The sequence below is a fragment of the Oncorhynchus nerka genome, linkage group LG6 (genome assembly GCF_034236695.1).
Source record: "Oncorhynchus nerka isolate Pitt River linkage group LG6, Oner_Uvic_2.0, whole genome shotgun sequence".
NCBI classification, from domain to species: Eukaryota; Metazoa; Chordata; class Actinopteri; order Salmoniformes; family Salmonidae; genus Oncorhynchus; species Oncorhynchus nerka.
The window spans coordinates 83630734-83640053 of record NC_088401.1 but is presented as its reverse complement, the minus strand read 5'-3'; the positions used below and the strand labels follow the sequence as shown (position 1 = coordinate 83640053).

Sequence of the window (9320 nt, the reverse complement as noted above, 5' to 3'; positions counted from 1 at the left end):
ATCAGACACCTGGTAGAGTGATCTCATTAAGAAAAAACCTTCCCAGAGGCTTCATACAGATAATGACTTCCTGAAGATTGTTAAAGGCTTCGGGAGAGTGCATCGCTATTTCCTCCTTCGCAATGGTGAAGAGGTATGTTCCTCTGAAGGACATCTAAAATGGGTCGATCTAATGATGTACTACAAGTCTGATCATTTGTTGTTTCAGTAACCCTGGTCTCTCTCTCCTCTCTCATCAATCTCTCAGGGCTTCATTGAGATGGAAGGTCTTCTGATGCGACAAAGGCTTTAAGAGGCTGCGTTATGATGGCTGTAAATTATACGGCCAAGGTTGATCATCCTGCGGTCTCAGAAATACAAAGACTAACAACAGGGTTGGTGTCTGCTCTGCTAAACAGACGTATAACACACGCCGTCCCATCCCGTGTGGGAGCCATTGATAATTGATGTTTCTCTGTCTCTTCTGATAGAAAATATCCCCGTCTGATCATATTTTACGTGCAGTGATTTCTGCCTATCTATCTTAAGGTAAACGTTTCTAAACTTTATATAAGTCTGGACTAAAAGGAATTATCTTATTTTGTCAGGTGGAAACCTGAATCTGATTCTAAAAGTGATCGGAAGAAGGATCACATGAGTACTAGAAGCAGTAGCAGGATAAGGAGTGGACGGACCAGCAGTCACTCAAAGTCAGCGGCTAAGGGCGACAAGACAAAAGAGAAGGACGACAAGACAAAAGAGAGGGACGAGGAGACAAAAGAGAGGGAGGAGACAAAAAGAAGGACGAGGGAGACAAAAAGAGGACGAGGGAGACAAAAGAGGGACAGGGGAGACAAAAGAGAAGGACGGGGAGACAAAGAGAGAGGGACGAGGAGACAAAAGAGAAGGACGGGGAGACAAAGAGAAGGACGAGGAGACAAGGACGAGGAGACAAAAGAGAAGACCACGACAAGTATGCTCCGAGCCAGCCCAACACTGTGACAAAGGAGGACAGAGGAGCGTCTGAAGGGGATATTGACCAATCCTCCAACAGTGAAGACCAAAGGATGCCCCTGTCCCTGCTGCTGAGGAAGAGAAGCAGGCCTGTAGCAACGAGGATAATGCAGAAACCAAGATGGAGGATAATGTGGAAACGAGACCAGATTCCATAAAGACTGGTATGGAGTCATCGTTCCAGGCCAACAACCCAGTGGGTAAGTGTTTGGATGTGATTCATAGCCTCACTGCACTCATGGTAGCTTGGTCTCAGATCTGTTCTCTTTCTATAGCCTGCTCTCAGATCTGTTCTCTTTCTATAGCCTGGTCCCAGATCGGTTTGTCTCTTTCTATAGCCTGGTCTCAGATCTGTTGTCTCTTTCTATAGCCTTGTCCCAGATCTGTTCTCTTTCTATAGCCTGGTCCCAGATCTGTTCTCTTTCTATAGCCTGGTCTCAGATCGGTTGTATCTTTCTATAGCCTGGTCTCAGATCTGTTGTCTCTTTCTATAGCCTGGTCTCAGATCTGTTGTCTCTTTCTATAGCCTGGTCTCACATCTGTTGTCTCTTTCTATAGCCTGGTCTCACGTCTGTTGCCTCTTTCTATAGCCTGGTCTCAGATCTGTTTGTGCTCTTGTCAACTCCATGGCATGACAATTCTATAAGGAGTAGGCAAGAGAGTACAATAAGACTGGCACCCAAGGCTACTGTCATGTCTCCTTTCAAGAAAAATAACAAAAGTACCTTTTTAGACTTCATCCACTGAAACAACTGTTTTAATTTGTTTGCTTTGAAAACACTACCAAGTTGTGCAGCAATGAACCGTAGTAAGAGGCATTGTCTTTATGAGTACAGTACTATGCTTTCTAATGTGTTTGTTACAGGAAGAGAATTCATTAAACCTGTCATTGGCTACTTCTGCGACCTGTGTCAAGTCATCTATGTCAATGAGGACGAAGCAAGGAACCAACACTGCAGCAGCCTCTGTCACTATCTGAAGTTTATGGTAAAGCACCAGAATCCTGTTGAATCTCATCAGAATCAACTCACTTGAGTTGTCTATGCTTCTTTACCATAAGTGTAGAAACAAGGTTGGCCGACTGCTCTTTTATATAGTAACCCTATTACCAAATAATGTAAGTCACAGGTGCACAGGTTTGAAAAAGTAGGGGATAGATCACGGATATCTATTCTTTGCATTATTCTACCAACATTTCTGTTCAGTTATTTGCTGTGTACGTTACATGTTTACCTGGGCGTTTACTGAACTGTATGATTTGTTGTCTCACAGGAACATTCAGGTGAGACACAGCCTCTAGCTAAAAGATGTCCATCTCTGGAAGTTGACCAGATGACAGTCTTAGGCCCATTTTGACAGGAAGTGTACATGCACACTTCAGGAGGAGGGTGGAGAATCTGGATGTTTCTTTTTATATTGCACTCAAGAAGAACGGCACAGGTTTACCTCATCCATGAGAGGCTCTTTGTGAAACTCATCCTAGAACAATAAATGAGATTGCAGATTACGTTCATCTGTATTGGTTTATATGAACAAATGTTCAGCACCTACCTACATATATATATTGTTATGTTTGTGTTAAAATAGCTCAGATCTACTTTCTGTAACGTGAATTGTTTGTTCGGTTTTCCTATGTAATTTGTTTTCAAGATTTGTGTTAAATTGAACTTCATTCTCTAAAGGATTGTTAATAAACATGCTTAATTATTGCATTTTTGTAATTTAACATTCTTCAAGCAAGATAACATCACCGCCTTCTAGTTTGCTCTAGGTTCAGGATTATAACCAATGATGTATATAATCCCTGGATGACTGACGCTATGTATTGGCCAATGAAAGGCTTTGAAGCCAGTGGTCGGCCATATTGGCACTCCTCAGTAAGAGCAGTCCTCCATAGGAATGAATGCAATTCTACAGTATTTCAAATAAATTACATGTTTTATATAGGTGTGTATGTATGTATATATATTGTAGTAACATTAGTACTTTCTACAAATTATACTTAAAAGGAAAATGTTTATTATGTTTAGCTCACATAATTTAAGTATGCATTAAGATGTCTGTAATAGAATAAACATGGCAAAACAAATGTAGACATTTAACAGAATTTATATATCTTCCAAAATGTTTTGTTACAATAGTGGCTTCAAAACAGTGCACCATGTCAGTCATCTATTTGTTAGCAGCTGGTGAGCGATGTCTAATATTAAAGAAGTCTCGAGGTATTGCTTGCCTGAGGTAGAGTACCTTATGATAAGCTGTAGACCACACTATCTACCGAGAGAGTACTCGATATTATTTGTAGCCGTCTATTTTCCACCACAAAACGATGCTGGCACTAAGACCGCACTCAACCAGCTGTATAAGGCCATAAGCAAACAAGAAAATTATCATCCAGAAATGGTGCTCGTTAGGGCCGCAAACTTAAATCCGTTTGACCTCATTTCAACCAGCATGTCACGCACAACCAGAAGGATGTCCACACACGGAGACGCATACAAAGCTCTTCTTCGCCTCCATTTGGAAAATCTGACCATAATTCTATCCTGATTCCTGCTTACAAGCAAAAACTAAAGCAGGAAGTACCAGTGACTCGCTCTATACGGAAGTGATCAGATGACGCGGATGCTATACTACAGTTTACTAACTGTTTTGCTAGCACAGACTGGAATATGTTCCGGGATTCATCAAATGGCATTGAGGAGTATACCACCTCAGTCATAGGCTTCATCAATAAGTGCACAGACGACTTCCCCACAGTTGACCGTACGTACCTATCTCAACCAGAAGCCATGGATTACAGGCAACATCCGCATCGAGCTAAAGGAACTGCCACTTTCTAGGAGTGGGACACTAATCCGGACGCTTATAAGAAATCCCATTATGCCCTCAGACGAACCATCAAACAGGCAAAGCGTCAATACAGGATTAAGATTAAATCCTACTACACCGGCTCTGATGCTCGTCAGATGTGGCAGGGCTTAAACTATTACGGACTACAAAGGGAAATACAGCCGCAAGCTGCCCAGTGACGTGAGCCTACCAGATGAGCTAAATGCCTTTTATGCTCGCTTCGGGTATTTTACACAGCTGTTACTCACTGTTTATTATCAATGCATAGTCACTTTACTTCTACCTACATGCACAAATTACTGACTAGCCTGTACCCCGGCACACTGACTCAGTACCAGTACACCCTGTATATGTTCTCAGGCTATCCGGAAGGCCAAAGTTAGTTACTTTAAGGAGCAGTTCTCTCTCTGTGGGTCTAACCCCAAGAAGTTCTGGAAAACGGTTAAATACCTGGAGAATAAACCCTCCTCTTCACAGCTGCCCATGTCCCTTAATGTTGTGGTTGTTACTGACAAGAAGCCCAGGGCTGAGCTCTTTAATCACCACTTCATTAAGTCAGGATTCCTATTTGACTCAGCCATGCCTCCTTGCCCGTCCAACATTTCCTCATCTCCCACCCCTTCCAATGCGACTATCCCCGATGCTTCTCCCCATTTTTGCCCTGCTACAAAGTTTTTCCCTGCAGGCGGTCACTGAGTCCGAGGTGCTAAAGGGGCTCCTTATACTTGACCCCCCCAAAAAAACATGTGTCAGATGGTTTAGACCCTTTCTTATTTAAGGTTGCTGCCCCCATCATCGCCAAACTGATCTCCAACCTTTTTAACCTGTCTCTCCTTTCTGGGGAGGTTCCCATTGCTTGGAAGGCAGCCACGGCTCATCCTTCATTTAAAGAGGGAGATCAAGCTGATCCTAACTGTTATAGGCCTATTTCTATTTTGCCCTGTTTATCAAAAGTGTTGGAAAAACTTGTCAACATAGCCGTCTCTGTATCAAAGATAATTGTGTAGTCTAGAGCGATTTTCTAGGTTACCTAGCCAGCTATTGTCGTTCTTTTAACGCAACGTAACGTAATCAACACTGCTAGCTAGCCAGCTAGCCCCCGAATCAACAACGCAGCCACTGCCAGCTAGCCTACAAAGTCAACAACGCAGCCACTGCCAGCTAGCCTACTTCAGCAGTACTGTATCATTTTTAATCATTTTAGTCAATAAGATTCTTGCTACGTAAGCTCAACTTTCTGAACATTCGAGACGTGTAGTCCACTTGTCATTCCAATCTCCTTTGCATTTGCGTAGCCTCTTCTGTAGCCTGTCAACTATGTGTCTGTCTATCCCTGTTCTCTCCTCTCTGCACAGACCATACAAACGCTCCACACCGCGTGGCCGCGGCCACCCTAATCTGGTGGTCCCAGCGCGCACGACCCACGTGGAGTTCCAGGTCTCCGGTAGCCTCTGGAACTGCCGATCTACGGCCAACAAGGCAGAGTTCATCTCAGCCTATGCCTCCCTCCAGTCCTCGACTTCTTGGCACTGACGGAAACATGGATCACCACAGATAACACTGCTACTCCTACTGCTCTCTCTTCGTCCGCCCACGTGTTCTCGCACACCCCGAGAGCTTCTGGTCAGCGGGGTGGTGGCACCGGGATCCTCATCTCTCCCAAGTGGTCATTCTCTCTTTCTCCCCTTACCCATCTGTCTATCGCCTCCTTTGAATTCCATGCTGTCACAGTTACCAGCCCTTTCAAGCTTAACATCCTTATCATTTATCGCCCTCCAGGTTCCCTCGGAGAGTTCATCAATGAGCTTGATGCTTTGATAAGCTCCTTTCCTGAGGACGGCTCACCTCTCACAGTTCTGGGCGACTTTAACCTCCCCACGTCTACCTTTGACTCATTCCTCTCTGCCTCCTTCTTTCCACTCCTCTCCTCTTTTGACCTCTCCCTCTCACCTTCCCCCTACTCACAAGGCAGGCAATACGCTCGACCTCATCTTTACTAGATGCTGTTCTTCCACTAACCTCATTGCAACTCCCCTCCAAGTCTCCGACCACTACCTTGTATCCTTTTCCCTCTCGCTCTCATCCAACACTTCCACACTGCCCCTACTCGGATGGTATCGCGCCGTCCCAACCTTCGCTCTCTCTCCCCCGCTACTCTCTCCTCTTCCATCCTATCATCTCTTCCCTCTGCTCAAACCTTCTCCAACCTATCTCCTGATTCTGCCTCCTCAACCCTCCTCTCCTCCCTTTCTGCATCCTTTGACTCTCTATGTCCCCTATCCTCCAGGCCGGCTCGGTCCTCCCCCCCGCTCCGTGGCTCGACGACTCATTGCGAGCTCACAGAACAGGGCTCCGGGCAGCCGGCGGAAATGGAGGAAAACTCGCCTCCCTGCGGACCTGGCATCCTTTCACTCCCTCCTCTCTACATTTTCCTCTTCTGTCGCTGCTGCTAAAGCCACTTTCTACCACTCTAAATTCCAAGCATCTGCCTCTAACCCTAGGAAGCTTTTTGCCACCTTCTCCTCCCTCCTGAATCCCCCCCTCCCTCTCTGCAGATGACTTCGTCAACCATTTTGAAAAGAAGGTCGACGACATCCGATCCTCGTTGCTAAGTCAAACGACACCGCTGGTTCTGCTCACACTGCCCTACCCTGTGCTCTGACCTCTTTCTCCCCTCTCTCTCCAGATGAAATCTCGCGTCTTGTGACGGCCGGCCGCCCAACAACCTGCCCGCTTGACCCTATCCCCTCCTCTCTTCTCCAGACCATTTCCGGAGACCTTCTCCCTTACCTCACCTCGCTCATCAACTCATCCCTGACCGCTGGCTACGTCCCTTCCGTCTTCAAGAGAGCGAGAGTTGCACCCCTTCTGAAAAAACCTACACTCGATCCCTCCGATGTCAACAACTACAGACCAGTATCCCTTCTTTCTTTTCTCTCCAAAACTCTTGAACGTGCTGTCCTTGGCCAGCTCTCCCGCTATCTCTCTCAGAATGACCTTCTTGATCCAAATCAGTCAGGTTTCAAGACTAGTCATTCAACTGAGACTGCTCTTCTCTGTATCACGGAGGCGCTCCGCACTGCTAAAGCTAACTCTCTCTCCTCTGCTCTCATCCTTCTAGACCTATCGGCTGCCTTCGATACTGTGAACCATCAGATCCTCCTCTCCACCCTCTCCGAGTTGGGCATCTCCGGCGTGGCCCACGCTTGGATTGCGTCCTACCTGACAGGTCGCTCCTACCAGGTGGCGTGGCGAGAATCCGTCTCCTCACCACGTGCTCTCACCACTGGTGTCCCCCAGGGCTCTGTTCTAGGCCCTCTCCTATTCTCGCTATACACCAAGTCACTTGGCTCTGTCATAACCTCACATGGTCTCTCCTATCATTGCTATGCAGACGACACACAATTAATCTTCTCCTTTCCCCTTCTGATGACCAGGTGGCGATCGCATCTCTGCATGTCTGGCAGACATATCAGTGTGGATGACGGATCACCACCTCAAGCTGAACCTCGGCAAGACGGAGCTGCTCTTCCTCCCGGGAAGGACTGCCCGTTCCATGATCTCGCCATCACGGTTGACAACTCCACTGTGTCCTCCTCCCAGAGCGCTAAGAACCTTGGCGTGATCCTGGACAACACCCTGTCGTTCTCAACTAACATCAAGGCGGTGGCCCGTTCCTGTAGGTTCATGCTCTACAACATCCGCAGAGTACGACCCTGCCTCACACAGGAAGCGGCGCAGGTCCTAATCCAGGCACTTGTCATCTCCCGTCTGGATTACTGCAACTCGCTGTTGGCTGGGCTCCCTGCCTGTGCCATTAAACCCTACAACTCATCCAGAACGCCGCAGCCCGTCTGGTGTTCAACCTTCCCAAGTTCTCTCACGTCACCCCGCTCCTCCGCTCTCTCCACTGGCTTCCAGTTGAAGCTCGCATCCGCTACAAGACCATGGTGCTTGCCTACGGAGCTGTGGGGAACGGCACCTCAGTACCTCCAGGCTCTGATCAGGCCCTACACCCAAACAAGGGCACTGCGTTCATCCACCTCTGGCCTGCTCGCCTCCCTACCACTGAGGAAGTACAGTTCCCGCTCAGCCCAGTCAAAACTGTTCGCTGCTCTGGCCCCCCAATGGTGGAACAAACTCATTCACGACGCCAGGACAGCGGAGTCAATCACCACCTTCCGGAGACACCTGAAACCCCACCTCTTTAAGGAATACCTAGGATAGGATAAAGTAATCCTTCTCACCCCCCTTAAAAGATTTAGATGCACTATTGTAAAGTGGCTGCTCCACTGGATGTCATAAGGTGAATGCACCAATTTGTAAGTCGCTCTGGATAAGAGCGTCTGCTAAATGACTTAAATGTAAATGTAAATGTAACTGACTAGCTTTCTTGATGTCTATAGTATTCTCTTGGGTATGGTTTTCGCTCAGGTTATGGATGTGTCACTGCAACCTTAAAGGTCCTCAATGATGTCACTATTGCCCTTGATTCTAAGCAATATTGTGCTGCTATTTTTATTGACTTGGTCAAAGCTTTTGATACGGTAGACCATTCCCTTCTTGTGGGCCAGCTAAGGAGTATTGGTGTCTCTGATGGATCTTTGGGCTCGTTTGCTAACTACCTCTCTCAAAGAGTGCAGTGTATAAAGTCAGAAAATCTGCTGTCTCAGCCACTGCCTGTCACCAAGGGAGTACCCCAAGGCTCGATTCTACGCCCCACGCTCTTCTCAATTTACATCAAAAACATAGTTCAGGCAGTAGGAAGCTCTCTCATCCATTTATATGCTGATGATAGTCTTATACTCTTGCCCCTCCCCAAATTTTGTGTTAAATGCTCTACAATAAAGCTTTCTTAGTGTCCAACAAGCTTTCTCTACCCTTAACCTTGTTCTGAACACCTCCAAAACAAAGGTAATGTGGTTTGGTAAGAAGAATGCCCCTCCCCCCAAGGTGTTATTACTACCTCTTGAGGGTTTAGAGCATGAGGTAGTCACCTCATACAAGTCCTTTGGAGTATGGCTAGACGGCGCACTGTCCTTCTCTCAGCACATATCAAAGCTGCAAGCTAAAGTTAAATCTAGACTTGGTTTCCTCCATCGTAATCGCTCCTCTTTCACCCCAGCTGCCAAACTAACCCTGATTCAGATGACCATCCTACCCATGCTATATTACAGAGACATAATTTTTAGATTGTCAGGTAGATGTTCTTTACCATTTGGCCATCATATTTGCCACCAATGCTCCTTATAGGACACATCACTGCACTCTATACTCCTCTGTAAACTGGTCATCTCTGTATACCCGTTGCAAGACCCACTGGTTGATGCTTATTTATAAAACCGTCTTAGGCCTCACTCCCCCCTATCTGATATCTACAGACCTCATCCTCCACATACAACACCCGTTCTGCCAGTCACATTCTGTTAAAGGTTCCCAAAGCGCACACATCCCTGAGTCGCTCCTCTTTTCAG

The 9320-nt window shown here is 46.7% G+C and overlaps 1 long non-coding RNA gene across 1 annotated transcript; it reads left to right on the top strand.

The window, feature by feature from the left end:
- The first annotated feature begins 1025 nt into the window (after positions 1 to 1025).
- On the top strand, positions 1026 to 2308 carry LOC135572265 (uncharacterized). Its single transcript, XR_010464174.1, has 3 exons — positions 1026 to 1193; positions 1859 to 1980; positions 2266 to 2308. It is a non-coding gene; the product is annotated as an uncharacterized LOC135572265 (long non-coding RNA).
- The last annotated feature ends 7012 nt before the right edge of the window (positions 2309 to 9320 follow it).